The sequence below is a fragment of the Chrysoperla carnea genome, chromosome 4 (assembly GCF_905475395.1).
Source record: "Chrysoperla carnea chromosome 4, inChrCarn1.1, whole genome shotgun sequence".
NCBI lineage: Eukaryota > Metazoa > Arthropoda > Insecta > Neuroptera > Chrysopidae > Chrysoperla > Chrysoperla carnea.
The window spans coordinates 61,382,524-61,396,206 of record NC_058340.1 but is presented as its reverse complement, the minus strand read 5'-3'; the positions used below and the strand labels follow the sequence as shown (position 1 = coordinate 61,396,206).

Here is a 13,683-nt window from a genome sequence, read left to right as displayed (position 1 = left end):
AGTTTTCATTTTTAAATTGAGAGCTCACGTTTTTTATTTCTAGTTTGATTCAGATCTCACACGTTGCTTAATTTTATAAATAAAATACTTTTTGATAACAAGTTTTTATTAAAGCCAAAATAAATTGGTTATTTTAAGTTCGTGGTAATATGAGTTGAGGTGTTTAAGTAGGTCCTATATTTATATTTAGTTTTGTAAATAGCATAGCAACAGTGTGTTTTAAAGGGGTTTTTTCTTATAGTCTGACCTCAGATTACAAAAAGTTTTAATCTAAAGGTCAAATTATTTTGATTTTTTATTTATTGTTATTGATTTGATCATTTATATTTTAATAATATGTAATTTAATGTGTAAGAATGAGGGGGAGGGGGTGTTAGCAATCAACTAGAACTTATTTATATAACCTCAAGTCTTTTTTTAAAGAGGTTTAACTATAATAATAAAAATAGGTGTTTGAAAACAAAGACACTTAAAAGTTTCCATACGGTAGACAAATTTTCACGTATGATCAAGTGAGTTAGAGCAGTGAATGATCAAATTAGCTTAGTCCACATTTAACAAAGATTATTTTAATAATGGATTAAACAAAAATTTAGGTTAAATAGATTTCATGTTTGTTAATTGTAGTAAACTTTAATTATCAACCTATTTCTTTGAAAAATAATTCATTGGAATTACACTTTTCGTGGAAAGTTGAAAAAGTAGCTTAAATCCTAATATATTTAAAATGTTAGAAAATTAATGAGAAAGACAATTATTATTTTGACAATAGAATAAGGCACCATTGTTTTTGTACTGGAATATTTAATAATCCTACAATCAACTTTTTCAAACTTACAAAATTTAAAAAAATTTTGTAATTTCTGCACTCTGTATATTAAGGATTTATATATATATTATAAATAATTTTTACACCATGCATATATGCAAGGTATACTAAGTTTAGTCCCAAGTTTGTAACGCTTAAAAATATTGATGCTATGAACAAAATTTTGGTATATGTGTTCATAAAATCAGTTAAAAAAATGAAAAAAGATATCAAGCTGAAATTTTTACAGCGTACTCAGGACGTAAAAAGTGAGGTCAAATTCGTAAATGAGCAACATAGCTCAATTGGATCTTGATCTATGGGTCCGAAGGACATAGGTCAATTGGATCTTGATCTATGGGTCCGAAGGACCCATCTTGTAAACCGTTAGAGATAAAACAAAAGTTTAAATGTAAAAAATCTTCCTGATTAAAAAATAAACAACTTTTGTTTGAAACATTTTTTCGTAAACTTCACTGGTTACCCGTGAGGACGCAAATTAGGCGTAAATTATTGGATAGTTTGTATTATATGGGGATTTCAGTTACGTATGTGTGACATGTATGCATGTGTAAAGTGATAGAGTAATCAACACTGTCCATGCATGGTATTTCAACAATTAACTCAGTTGTTTGTTTTCACTTGTTAATTTTGTTTTTAATTACTGGAGACTGTAGTTTTATCAAAAATATGCTTATGTTTTTCTTATTTTCTCATTAAGCAGGGATTTCTCTGAAGAATAACTTTTTATTATAAAATTTAATAAAATATATTTTGGTTCCCATTACACATTGAGTCACACTGTAAATTATGAAATAGTCAAGAGTACTTAGAGTTCGTACAAAACGAAGTGGCACCGAGCAAGAGAGAGTGTATGATGTATATGTATGTGCACTCGTATCTACACTCTCTCTTGCTCGGTGCCACTTCGTTTTGTACGAACTCTACGTACATTTCATTGGGACAGGTCATGTTTGCATTTCGAAACTAAAAATAATGTTCTATTATTTTATTAGATTCGAACTATAAGTTGTAAATATCTCTGTAAACCTAGCAAAATTTATTTTCTACAATTTTGCTTATTATAAAATTGCTATTATTTGCCGTGATATAAAATTTTTGCCATTTTAAAAGTGCCGTATTAATCCATGCCGGAGCTCTTAGGCAATCAATTCTCCGGGATTTTTTACATTTAAACTTTTATTCCTTTTTTTTTACATTTCTTACATTTAAACTTCTATTCTATTTCTAACGGTTTACAAGATTGGTTCTACGGACGCAAGACCCAATTGACCTATGTTGCTGATTTACGAACTCGACCTCACTTTTTACATCTTCAGCACACTATAAATATTTCAGCTTTATATCTCTTTTCGTTTTTGAGTAACCGTGATGACAGACGGACAGGCCGACAGACGGTAGACAAACAGACAGCCGAAAATGGACTAATTAGGTGATTTTATGAACACCTATACCAAAATTTTGTTCATAGCATCAATATTTTTAAGCGTTAAAAACTTGAGACTAAACTTAGTATACCTTGGTATATTTCATATACATGGTATAAAAAAAAGTAACATATTTGAAAATTTATTTTTAGTTACTAATTTCTTAAAATAACAATTATCTTACGCGTTTCATTCAATATTTTATTTTCAAAATTATGATTCGTTTATTTTGTGGGTGGATTTCTCACCACGTGTTTTTTTTTTTTAATTGAAAATAATTCGAAGAAATAAAAGTGTATTCGATACCAAAAAACAAAAACAATATGATCAACTTATTTTGAATATCTCAACTCATGAAATATGAAATCAACTTTCTCGTTGGTTGTTGGTAAGCATGACGGGCAGCTTCTCTCCATTGCCTGTACGTTGGTTGATACACATTCAAGGTTTTTACCTTTAAAATGACCTAAAATAAGATTAGTTACTGGTTGTTGGTGTTCACCAAATGAGAGTTTTTATTTAAATCCCATGGTCGACATCCATTTTATTCATTTTTAATTTAAAAAATTTTTTGGTTAGAGGTCTTTTTGTATATATTTTGATTATAGTGTATTTCATGTAAAATGAACATATAATCGAGCTTAAAAAATTATCTAATTTTAATTTGACGAATATTTTAATCATAATGGTATAAGAATGCATAACAAATTAATAATAAAACTTGATTTTCTTTGTTTTGAACTGATTTTTAAATAAGAAAATTAATATTTTGAAGCGTTAACTGATCTTTAAATCTTCCAAGAAAAGTTTTTTATTCAGTAATTGCAGTTCAATAAAAAATTGTATTGAATATATATATATCCACAAGTTTTCCAAAGTCACCGAAATTCTGGTACGGTTTTTAAACCCGCTTTGAAGCATTTTTATAAAAAATAAGTGAAAATTAACAAATCAAATTTTTAAATAAATCATAAAAGTTGTAAAAACCAACAAATTTATAGCGCCTTCCGATTGCCATATGTTATAATTATCGAAAATTTTTCGAAGTATTTTCTAGGAAACTATTTAAGGACAGTTTTTTTCAAAGAATTTTCATGAGTCTCAATAGTTGAGGCAACCTACAAATTTTTATCTTTCTGTCTTTTATAGCTTTGGGGAAATTGGGCATCAAAGTTTGTAAAGGTTAGAATTAAAATAATTAGGCCATTTCCGTTTGTCTGCTCGTCTATCCGTGAACACGATAACTCAAAAACGTAAAGAAATATCATTTTGTAGCATGCACAGGTTGTAAAAAGTGAGTTTTAGCTCTAAATGAGCAATATAGGTCAATTGGGTGAATCTTGTAAACCGTTAGAGATAGAACAAAAAAGTTTGAATGTAAAAAATATTCCTTATACAAAATTTTACAACTTTTGTTTGAAAGCAAATTAGGGTAAACTTAATTTGCTCTCTTCTTTTTAAGGACGCGTCTCAATTTTAAATTTACTCAAATTTTACTGTATTTCTCAAAAATTTTAGCAAAGATTATCTTTACGTATTTCGTAGAATATTTGGTTGGCTGACAAATATAATGAGATTGAGAAGGTCCGCAACGGCTTTATTATTAATTATATAAAATATTTTAAACAATTTGCAAATAAATAACTTAAAACATTTCTTTTTTATCAATATAAAAAGTTCAGTTTATCTGAAATGAAATATATGTAGAACAACGTAATTAATTTTTGCAACATGGTTGCCATTATCTTTTAATTATTGACAAGTTTAGATTAGACTGATTAGAAGCGATATGAATTGATCATTGGATGTCACGTTCATTATTCTTTTAAAGATCTCCTCCCTCTTCCCCCATCTTGCTTATTAATTAAGATTTTAATTTAATAATCAATTGCAGGTTTTAAATTGCCCGAAATTTATGTATACAGTATGTTTGGTAAATTGGAATAAAAAAAATTTAATCAGAGCTTTGAATTCATTACAATAAAATTTTTTTTTTTTAATAATGGGGCTTAACCTCCGTTTCTCTGACATATACGCCTATAACAGAAGCCACCCACATAATTATTTGTTAATCTTTATTTATTTAATTACAAACATATTTACAATTACATTTTGATGTGGGTGGAGTCGGTAACTTCGTTCTTATCCAAAAGACGACAATGTGATCAATTCTGCACTCCCATTAATTATAAATTGTTCACGCTGCCGCTGCCTGGATTCGAACCCGCAACCTAAGTCTAAATGAAACAAACAGACAAAGACAAACGCCTTAGACCGCTTGGCCATTTAGACTCTAAATGGGTCTAAAAATTTTGTTATTTGATTCTAATGGAATATTAAACCTAATTTAGATTTAAATCCGGGAAATATGACCAAATTTTTTCCATAATTTTTTTCCTTTACTGACACCGACATACGCTCACATAACGCTCGAAAATTTCAAAATTTGTATTTTTTCTTTTTGGTTCAATATAAGGCTTTTTTCGTTTCTTGAATGGCTAAAAAGCATCTTAGATCAAGTGGTCTATTATATTTTATAATCGATCACGAAAACTCGGATATATCACTTTTTCCACCAAAAAAAGTCTCCGTGTTAACCATGAAAACTCAATCCTAAATTGGAAAATGGAAAACAAAGGCAGGTAGATGCTTTCGATTTTTGAGCATAACTAACACTATGCAATATATTTTTGGGCAAATACTGCAAAATTTGGTTTGATGAAAATCCTAACCATAACCTTATTTCACTTTAGACGATAAAATATGACTTAAGGATGTTCCAGCATGGTATTTGCAGTTTCTATGTTAAAGCAATGGTACAATTTTTTTTTCGACAGAATTTAACGAAAAATTAAATTTAAGAATTTAATAATGCTTACTATTAATTACCAAAGTTTCAGAAATTTTGACCGTTTAAAATGGGAAATAATTATGACAACGTCCCAATTTCGATCAATTTACGTCAAAATTAATATCTCGAAAGTGAAAATTAATTTCTAAATTTTTTTTTTAGAATTGTATTGTATAAACATTTTTTTCTACTTTTTCTTCAATATATAATAATATCATGAAAAATAGTTGGAGAGACCGGACATTTTACATGCTTTAAATGGGACATGACCCTCAAAATCGCGAACTTTGTCTTTAAATATCTCGCGATCTAAACGGTCAAAAATTATGAAATTTTAGGAATTCATAAATAAAGCTATTATAAACCCGAGAAAAAAAATTCGGCCAAATCTGTCGAAAAGTGATTTCATGCTGGTACTACCTTAAGTAATATTAAAAAATTTTTTTTTCATTCGGGAAATTTATGTTTTACGCATGAACTTTTTATCAGAAATACCTTTTTTACATAAAACAAATAATAAACAAGTTTTCCATATGGTTCCGACCTAATTCGACACACTGTATATTTTTGAAAATTTCTTAAGTAGATTCCGAGTGTTTAATCCATTTGATCACTTTGTAGAAACATATAAGGTAAAAAATGTTATACGTATTATTCGAACTCATTCTGTTTTTTTTTTTTTTGTATGTTGTACAGAACCCCTTGCATGAATAAAATTCATACTTGGCAAATTTTTTAAACTTATTTTTAGGTCATTAACAAACCTTGTTACAATGTCAGAATATTATTTAATATTCATAATAAGGATAAAATAATTTTAATATTTTATCACAAGCTACTTATACTTTGCTGACCATTCATTATCTTGCTTTTTAGTGGTCACCAAAAAGAGTAATGTTTTATCAATTTGTATTTTATAAAATAACCTTGCGACCTTTTAACCTTATCAGGGAACAATTTTAACAAAAAGGAGATACTTTGAAAACACAAGCTTTTATCTAAAAGTAAAAATTATAATTTTTTTCTTCAATCATTACTTACACGTGGCTAGAAATAAAATTTTGAATCAAAATTGACCAAATTACAGGATGTTCCAAGTTACAGGGTGACAAAACCGTATTGATACAATTTTTGGATAATTTTGTGTTGTTGTCAAGTTTTGTGCACCCTGTAATCTAATCAACAAATTTTTTTTCTATGGTAATTTTCTTTTCTCAAGAAGCAGGAATTTATAAAAAGGGGCAATAATGTAAAATTTAAAGAAATATTAGGAAATTTTTCTTTTGCTTCTATTTTTCTAATCATTGCAACCTTTGACCTGTAATTATATACACAGCTATAAAAATTTGAATAGATATAAGTTGCACATTGCATAGCCGAATAAAGTTGAATAATTGTTTTTAAAGTTCCTTCGATTAAAAATTGTCGCCCGCTAATTAAATCAGCAACAATTCAAGGACATTCACGAAAATAAATTTATATGTACGTGTTACATAAAATGTCCTTAAATTTTTTGACTTATAAATATCATTTTGACGTCATTACGATTATAAAAAGAAATAAAATGATTAGAATACAAGTGTGAGTTGAGACATTCGTATCAAAGGTTCCGAAAAATTAATAATTACGTTAATAGTGCACAAGCGGATAACAATATTGTTTAGTTTTGGAAAATAAGGGCTTGGTTTCTACTAAAGTTCGTATTATTTTTTAACCCCCAAATTAAAAAAAGGGGTGTTATAAGTTTGACATCGTAGCACCTAAACCGCCCACCCGAATTTAAAGAAATACAAGAAAAGTTGTCAGGCAATCGCTTGATAATACCATCACTTATTGTAAAAAAAATGTCTTCCGTGTTTGCAAGGAGAGGTGTTTCCGAGTTTTTCGAGAAATAGCCGTTCAAAATCGTCAGTAGTTCGTCAGAATTTTGCAAGCTCAAGTACTCGAGGCTACTTTGTATACCCTGTATATGAAATATATCAGAGTATATTAAAGTTAGTCCCAAGTTTGTAACTAGAGCTTAACGAGAATTTGTTCGGGTGCGAAACCCTAAACTCGTACTTGGAACGTATCTAAGAACACTCTAGAGTCTTCTCCAAACTAAACATAGTAGCGCCTTAAAGGTAGGAACACTCCCTATAAAATTGCCTTCCAGGCGAAACAAAAAAATCCAAATTGGTTCATCCGTTTAGGCGCTACTATGCCACAGATAGACAGACAGACACACATAGTGGGTCAAACTTATAACACTCCTTTAATATACAAATAAAATTTTGATACAGATGTTTATAACGTCATTTAATTAGTTCATTTTCGTTTACCTGTTCGTCCATCGATCCATAAGCACGATAACTCAAAAATGAAAGTAGCTATCGTGCTGAAAATTTTATAACGTGTTCAGTATGTAAAAAGTGACTTTGAATTCGTGAACGAGCAATGTAGGTCAATTAGGTCATTGGTCCGTAGGACTCATCTTTTAAACCGTAACAGATACAACAAAATTTCAAAACTCAAATGAATCTTTTAAAATTTATTTATAAAAATAATACAAGCACTGATATTGAACACTGTCTATAAATGGTATTTCAACAATTAACTCAGTTCTTTATTTTCACTTGTTAATTCTAGAACTTCTTATGGTTTAATTGGATCATTTTAAAATTGTATACTGAATCCTAAACACGTGAAAACGACATACTCTTCACCAGGCTAACAATCTTCTTGGTTTTGACGTTAAATAAACGATATAAACTAATAAAATTATTCTGACGTGGTTACATCCAATGACGCAACCTAACGTTTCAGAGTTTAAAAGAAAATGAGCGACGAGAACCTGGTGACAGACACTATGATAATATAATCTTATTATACCATGCATATATGTAATATGCCAAGGTATACTAAGTTTAGTCCCAAGTTTGTAACGCTTAAAAATATTAATGTCACGCACAAAATTTTGCTATAGGTGTTCATAGAATCACCTAATTAGTCCATTTCCGGTTGTCCGTCCGTCCGTCTGTGGACACGATAACTCAAAAACGAAAAAAGATATCGAGCTGAAATTTTTACAGCGTTTCAGGACGTAAAAAGTGAGGTCGAGTTCGTAAATGAGCATCATAGGTCAATTGGGTCTTGGGTCCGTAGGATCCATCTTGTAAACCGTTAGAGATAGAACAAAAGTTTAAATGTAAAAAATGTACCTTATCAAAAAATAAACAACTTTTGCTTGAAACATTTTTTCGTAAACATCACTGTTTACCCGTGAGGGCGTCAATTTGGCGGAAATTTTACAGTATGTACCATACTTGAATATCAGTTATGTATGTGTGACATGTATACTCTATGTCATTAAAAACGCTCGAATTAAAACATTCTAAGTGTTACTATTATAACATAACATATGATGAGTACGCTTAGAATGTTTTAACTGTTGTGATTTTTATTTAATCAAGTATATGTATGTGTAATGTGATAAAGAAATCAACACTGACTCTGCATGGTATTTCAACAATTAATTCAGTCAATTGTTTGTTTTCACTTGTTTTTAATGAATTTCTTTTAAAAGTTTTCAAAAAAAAAAAAATGCATTGAAAATATATTCAAAACGGTCTTTCTTTTGCAGGGATAAATTTTTACCTGTATAATTTCTAACAATAACCAGCATTGGTTTGAATATGTCTTTTTTTGGTGCCTATATCTCATAAAATTAAAATTATTTTCAAAACTTTGTACTTACACTGTAAGTCTTACAGTTACAGTTACAGTCTTATAATCCTTTTTGGAATATTATAAATTTTGTATATGTTATTTTAAAAAAGTATTTTGTAAGTTAATTATTTAAATACCTCTATATATTGTAAATACTCTAAAAACTTTTATTTCAAAATCTACAGTTTAAGGTTTAAGTCAATAATAAATAGAAGACATTGAGCAGGTAAAAAGTGCGATATTCCCAATTACCTTTTTTTTATATTCAAAATAAAATCTTCAATCCAAAGAATCTGGTATTTGATACGGAATTACATCTTTAAAAGGAAAATACCTTGTAGGTTTTAAGGTTTTACATATACATACACAACAGGTTTTATTTTTAAATGAAAACTTTAGTGACGTTGTTGATTTTTTATTTAAAACAAGCGTAATATTATTGCGCAACATAGGATTATTATAAAAAAAAAACCATCAACATTTCTTCTTCATCGAGATATACATACCCTCCACTAGGTATATCATCAAACCCGGTGTTGTTATGTTGCCGTGCTCGCCGCCGCGCCAGGTCAGTCAGTCTGCTCATACACATACACACAAACACACATACATAACTTATCACGTAACAGAATGTCGACTGACGACTAGAACGCAATATACATATATTGTATTGTGTAATACTTCGAAATGGTTGTTGGTAGAGTATATTTGTGAATCATCAGAACTATAATACCAAAGGTCTGTTTTATCTTAGGGCAGACGGGCTTTGTGGTGTCTTTTCATAAGCTTAGATTAGAATTAAAGATGCATACTATACAAGTACTTAAGCGAGGAATCAGAAAATTTTCTTGAGAAGGTCATAAGAACTTCTCATACTCTTAGTTGTTAGTTAATCCCCTTGTTATTTGTTGTAAAAACTTGACCTTTTGTTTACTTGAAAATCTGGATCATTTTTGCCATAGAATGGCAAGTTTGTAAGATATTGGCAGGAATTGCTTCGAAATTATTTATAATCGATAAATAGATAAGATTCATTTATGATTTTCGTGGTATTTAAATGAATTTATTAATTTGAAAATTGTTATACAGCTTGTATATTGCATATAGATAACAGGGCTGGCCAGTCAGCCCTTATTTGTGAACAATAAATAAATAATATTCATTTATGATTTACGTGGTATTCAAATGAGTTTAGCTAAAAATTGTTTTACAGCTTGTATATTTTCAGATTTAATAAATTCATTTAAATACCACGGAAATCATTAATGGATATTATTTATTCATTGTTCATAAATAACGGCTGTCTGACGAGCCCTGTTCTAACATTTTACTGACTGACTGTCATAACTGTTATTCATATGCAATATAGAAATCATAAATGATCTGATGTATTCATTTTTCATAAATAAGAGCTGACTGACCAGCTCTGTTCTAACAACTAACTGATTGACAATCATAACTTTTATTTATATGCAATCTGTATAACAATTTTCAGCTTTAGTAAATTCATTTTAGTACCACGTAAAACTTAACCGTTTCATATATCTGACCCCTGTTCTATCGTTCGCTTGACTGACCGCAGTATGTGTGTGTACACAACTACTATAACCAATCCCCAAATTGTCAGCTTTAGTAAATTAAACGAATTTTTTTTGGCCTGGCTCTTAACCCATTTTGCAAAAATTATAAAAAAAATATACTTATTATAATTATCGATAGTCATGTACAGTTTCAATCTTCGGTAGGTACTGAGAAAAAAAAATTTTTACGTTCAGAGTTGCTACCTCTATTGTGATGACTATTTTAGATGAAAACAATAAAAACAAGGTAAGAACCCTTCATCAGACGCGAGTACAGTTTTCATACGCTTAACCGGCTAGATCCTTTCACAATCTTGTTGACATTATATTCAGATAAAACGTACCATATATATACATACCCCCCAGACAGCAGCATTCTACTCGAATTTATTCAAAAGTTTTAACACGATGTGCGTATATACAACTAAATTACCAGCCAGACAAAATTTTTTTTTAAATGTTGGGAATAAATTCATATTTACCGACAGGAATATCGATTAAATCTTTATTCGAATATACAACTTAATCAAATCAAAACTTGACCTTGGAAGTTAACAGTCATATGGTTTTGAATTCAATCTAAAAACAAACTCTACATTCAAAAAAAAGTTCAAATTATGTTGAAAACTTTGCAAACATCCATGTTGATAATGCTACTCATTTGTTTATATTAAATGTATGATTGAAAGTTATCGGTTTTACTCCGAGTAACCAAAATACACACGCTTTCTTGCCAAAAACTTAAATTAAATTTTTAACCTTTTTTAAACTGTCACAAACGCGGGCATCCAATTTGATGACGTAATATCGGTATCATTACACGAAATAACACAAATATGTTTGACAAATATATTCATAGACATCTGATTATAATAAATATAATTACTTATTATCTATGGATATATTATACCCAGCTGTCTACACTGAACTAATTGATGGTCAATGACTCATACCGCTATGACATCACAGCAGGGCTTATCCGCGTTTTAGGTCACGTGATATACAGTTTAAAAATTACGATTTTCTGTATCATTATTTGTAAATGTTCTTTGGATTTCTTTAAGTCTTAATGACTCGGAATATAAATCGTCCATCTTAACAGTTAATCGCCCAATTTAACTTTTTCTTGTAATTTGGACTTTGTCAATTATCATTTCAAAATATTCAAATTTAGCTTCATTTTTCAAAGATATGTTAGGAAGTTATTAAAATCAAACTATTTTTTACATTACTCAAACTAATATCGATATAAATTGAAAAATTATCGATAAACATTCTGTTTTAACTTAACTAACTATTTTACTCAAATAAGTGTTTTGTTTTACGCATCACAGTAAAGATTGGAAATAAAATATTTTTGCATACTTTAATTTTATGAAAAAGTGTAAAGTATATTTATAGAAAATAAAGTAGGATACGTTGTTATAAAGTATAGTTGGCAACCCTAGTTATAGGTAGTCGTTTTGAAAAAAAAAAAACAATAATTTATTTCACAGAAACTTCTTGGTGTGACTTCTAAGACCCTACTCATCACGATTTGTTTGTTTATATTTGCGATATGTCTGCTAATGAGTTGTATATTGTCATAATATGGGTGGGTGGTAGCTTGATTGGTTCGTTTCTCCGTTGAGTCAGTAACATACATAAAACACAGTTTAGATAGAAGAGTAATGTATATATGTCACCGTTATTGTAAGAATCGCTAGTTTATAATAAATCTACTCAGATTGTAAATTGTCGATAAATTATAAGCGCACAATAAGATTTACAATCTATCGTTTTTGTTTTCATTAGATTATAAACTATCGTTGCAAAAAATCTGATATCATGGACTGTCGATAATGAACAAGTACTTATAATGGAAAGTAAATCCCATTCGGATCCAGTGGTACGAATAATTCTAAGCAGTGAGTCCTACTACCCACGAATACTCGAAATCAAAAACACATATTGCTACGGGTCATGGCTGACGCGACAAAATTGTTCACGCCTTGACAGTAAACTTAATAAATTATGAACAACATACTCTAAATAACTGAACGCTTTTTCCGATGAAGCATTTCGATTAGTAGCTCTATCGATTCGAATTCGTCTATATCAACAAGACTGTGTAGTGATAGGACTGACAGTTGGTCATTGTTAGTTTAGAATTTAACGAAAATAAATGGGTTAGATTGTAAATCCTATAGTTTGTTCACAATCTATCGACAGTTCACAATCAGACCATATTTATTATAAACTAATGATTCTTACAAAAACCCGGTGACATATACATCAGTTTCGACGTTGTCAATTCGTAGAATTTTGTATAAACAATTTTCCGTTTATTTCATAACATGTTTTGATATACTGCGTAGTTGGTATTCCAAATATCCTTGGGGATAAATATTATCAGGAATGTTGATATCGTCTACTAAATAGCTAAAATATATGTGAAAATTTGCGTGGTGCAGTGCGCTAAGGAGCGATGGGTTTTGTTTTCTTTGAAACTTATCAAAATTGGAGTGATTTGAAACAAGTTTATTCCCAATTAAATTAATTTATGACAAATATTGTTGTTATTAGCAAAATTAAAGGATGTGATGATGGTTTATGACAAAATTTTCATTTAAAAAAAAAGAGAACGTATAACTTTCGTTTTAATGAGAGTTTATGTTACTTGGCGTTGTTATAGTTCATCACTCATCTATACCAATTCATAAAATTCTTTTTACTCCCTTTCTTTTAACTCGTGGTGTCTGCTTCTCTGCCGAAAAAACTTAGGCAGATTTTTTAACTCTTTCCCCGATTTTTAAATTATGAGTGATTATGACCTGACTGTGACGATTTTGTATTTTAGATGTGGAAGTGATTTAATAGGGTATTCCACTATTTTTAAAAAAGTACTTCAAAATGTTGATTTTGCTAATAAAAAGTCACCAAAAATTTATTTCGGAAAAATACACACGCTTTCTTGCCAAAAACAAATTAAATTTTAAACCTTTTTTAAACTGTCAAAAACGCGGGCATCCAATTTGATGACGTAATATGGGTATCACTATACGAAATAACACAAATAAGTTTGGCAGATATATTCATAGACATCTGATTATTATAAATATAAATACTTATTATCTATGTATATATTATACCCAGCTGTCTACACTGAACTAACTGATGGTCTATGACTCATACTACTATGACATCACAACAGGGCTTACCCACGTTTTAGGTCACGTGATATATAGTTTAAAAATTACGATTTTTAATTTTAATATTTTAAAAGAAAAATGTGCTTTTATGACTCCA

At 29.4% G+C, this 13,683-nt stretch overlaps 1 protein-coding gene across 4 annotated transcripts in view; it reads left to right on the top strand.

Moving 5' to 3' along the window:
• The window catches only part of LOC123297377 (homeodomain-interacting protein kinase 2), a 51,215-nt gene that overhangs the window by 2,942 nt on the left and 34,590 nt on the right, over positions 1–13,683 (top strand). The window lies entirely within an intron of this gene.